Source organism: Vulpes lagopus, chromosome X (assembly GCF_018345385.1).
Source record: "Vulpes lagopus strain Blue_001 chromosome X, ASM1834538v1, whole genome shotgun sequence".
Lineage (NCBI taxonomy): Eukaryota > Metazoa > Chordata > Mammalia > Carnivora > Canidae > Vulpes > Vulpes lagopus.
This window is the reverse complement of record NC_054848.1, coordinates 25,986,906-25,989,876: the sequence shown is the minus strand read 5'-3', so window position 1 is coordinate 25,989,876 and position 2,971 is coordinate 25,986,906. Positions and strand designations below refer to the sequence as shown.

General features: G+C 47.4%; 1 pseudogene; it reads left to right on the top strand.

The window, feature by feature from the left end:
• Positions 1-474: 474 nt before the first annotated feature.
• LOC121482461 lies at positions 475-1,922 on the top strand (annotated as a pseudogene).
• Positions 1,923-2,971: the final 1,049 nt, after the last annotated feature.

The following is a 2,971-nucleotide window of genomic DNA, read 5'->3' as shown; positions in this document are numbered from 1 at the left end:
AATCACGGGCAAAAGACATGAACAGAAATCTCACAGAGGAAGACATAGACATGGCCAACAAGCACATGAGAAAATGCTCTGCATCACTTGCCATCAGGGAAATACAAATCAAAACCACAATGAGATCCCACCTCACACCAGTGAGAATGGGGAAAATTAACAGGGCAGGAAACCACAAATGTTGGAGAGGATGCGGAGAAAGGGGAACCCTCTTGCACTTTTGGTGGGAATGTGAACTGGTGCCCTTCTCCTTTCCACAGAGGTCAGGGGGTGGGACTGAAGGTTTCAATCCTCTAATCACCTGATTGGTCCCCGGAGCAATCAGCCCCCATTCTTAGGCACTTTCCCCAAATTACTCATTCACATAAAAAAACAAACCTTTACGGTTCTCATCACAGGAAATTCCAATGGTTATAGGAGTTCGGTACCAGGAAAGGGCAAAGACCAAATAGAGATTTCTCATTATAAATCATAATGTCGCAAACAGTAAGACAAGATTCTAATGGGAGAGGATAATAAGGGTCTGTTGGCTGATTTATGTAAATAATGATACATAAAAGTACATAAATCTTAAACCTGAAAAATTCTACATATAGACATTCCTATAAATCATCAGCCACATCAAGATATGGAATATTTCCAGCACCTAGAAGGCTTCTTTGTGGTCTCTTTATATTGGTTTTCCCCAAAGGGTAACGTTATTTTAATTTATTATCATAGACCAGTCTTGCCCATTTTGAACTTTATTCTTTTAAGATTTTATTTATTTATTTATTTATTTATTTATTTATTTATGAGAGAGAGAGAGAGAGAGAGAGATACACACAGAGAGAGAGGCAGAGACACAGGCAGAGGGAGAAGCAGGCTCCATGCAGGGAGCCCGACGTGGGACTCGATCCCGAGTCTCCAGGATCAGGCCCTGGGCTGAAGGCGGTGCTAAACCGCTGAGCCACCCGGGCTGCCCCATTTTGAACTTTATATAAAGAAATGGGGGTGCGAGGCGCGAGGAATCTCCCGGCGCTTCGAGTCCGGGGAGTCCGCGGGCCTCTGTGGAAAGGGAAGCCCGAGCGTTGCCGAGAACGTGAACGACTGGATGCCCATCGCCGCGCACGACCCCCTTAAAGCCGGCAGCATTGATCGCACTGATGCAGATCCACACGATCGTGCCGTCTGGAGGGCAGTGTTGGCCCGATACACTCCCAACAAGGGCGTCACAGGAGACCCCCTCCTCCCCCTGTTTGTGGCAAGACTAAACTTGCAGACCAAGGAGGAGAAGTTAGGAAGTATTTTCTCGCTACGGGGACATCAGGAGGCTTCAGCTCATGAGGGACGTGGTCATGGGTTTTTCAAAGGGCTGCGCCTTCTTTGAACACAAAGAGGAGCGTTCTCTGATCAAAGCTACCGAGATGCAGACGGCCTGGTGATTGACCAGCATGAGATATTTGTGGACTATGAACTGGAAAAGACCCTCAAAGGGTGGATCCCTCGGAGACTTGGAGGAGGTCTGGGAGGGAAAAAGGAATCGGGGCAGCTGAGGTTTGGGGGCCGTGACCGGCCTTTTCGAAAACCCATTAATTTGCCAATTATCAAAAACGATCAATACAGAGAGGGAAAACGGGAGAAGCGGGAGCGATCTCGGTCTCGAGAAAGACACTGGGACTCTCGGACGAGGGACCAAGACCATGATCGTAGCTGGGAAAAGAGATGGCAGGAGAGAGAGCCAAGCAGGGTGTGGCTAGAAAGTGACTGGGAGACAGAGAGGGACTTCAGAGATGACCGAACCAAGGGGACGGAGAAGAGGGACCGAAGTAAATAGAGGCTCACCAGCATCGCCACAACCCAGACCCAGCATAAACAGAAGCACAAAGATCTGTGTTGCTTTTATATAGTATGTATGTCCAGTGCTTGAGTAAAGCTTGCTAATGGTGGGGAAAAAAAAAAGAAAGAAAGAAATGGGGGTGCCTGGATGGCTCAGTTGGTTAAGCGTCTGCCTTTGGCTCAGGTCATGATGTCAGAGTCCTGGGATTGCGCCCCACATTGGGCTCCCTCCTCAGTGGGAAGTCTGCTTCTCCTTCTCCCTTTCCCTCTCCTCTGAACATTCTCTCTCAAATAAATAAATAAAATCCTAAAAAAAAAAAAGAAGAAGAAGATACAGATTGTGCCTGTGTTTTGTTTTGTGGAGAGGACAGTTTTTAACAATACTGTAGCCCAGAGATCACATGATGGTGGGATTAGGCGAACAAACCAACCAACGCAGAACATAAGGAGTGTCTGTCTTCCAGTCGCATACACTCTGAAGGTATACTCATCCTAGCAGAAAAGCCTGAGTGAAATAGAAAACTCTTCTCACAGCAGGTAAGAAAACATTCCACTTTTTAGAAAAGAAGGATTTAGTTAGGACTACAGTCTCACTGGCAGAAAGTGAATGTTTAGTATTTCAGCGTAATATGGATCTATCTGCAGCAACACACACGGGATGGCTAAAAGCTGGAGCAATTAAAACAGTTGCCACTCTTGGTGGGTAGAGACTGGGACCTTTTATAAGCAGGATGTCCAGTGTGCGCTGACGAGTCTCAAGGGCTTAAAACAGGGCTTAGTGATCAAGGGGAAGAGAATGGCACAAAAGAAGGATCCTGAGCTCGGCTCATCCCATAGACACAAGGTAACAGTTACATCTGTGTAGCAAACTCTAACAGTGACCTGAAGACTAGCAAAACACACCTTCCACAGTTAAGCCTAGAAAGCAGGCCCCAGCACACAAGACCGGAGAAGCAGAGAGGATGCTGGGAACCAAACTCCCAGTGAGACTAACCATGAATGAAAGGGACATCACAAGCACTAAGAAGCCAGAGGGTTAAGCCTCTACACCCAGCACCCCAGGGATGGGGGCCCTGCGCTGGGAACACAAGTCCCCAGAACATGTGGCTTTGAAAATCAGGGGGGAGCTTTTAAAATTGGCAGCCTGAACTCC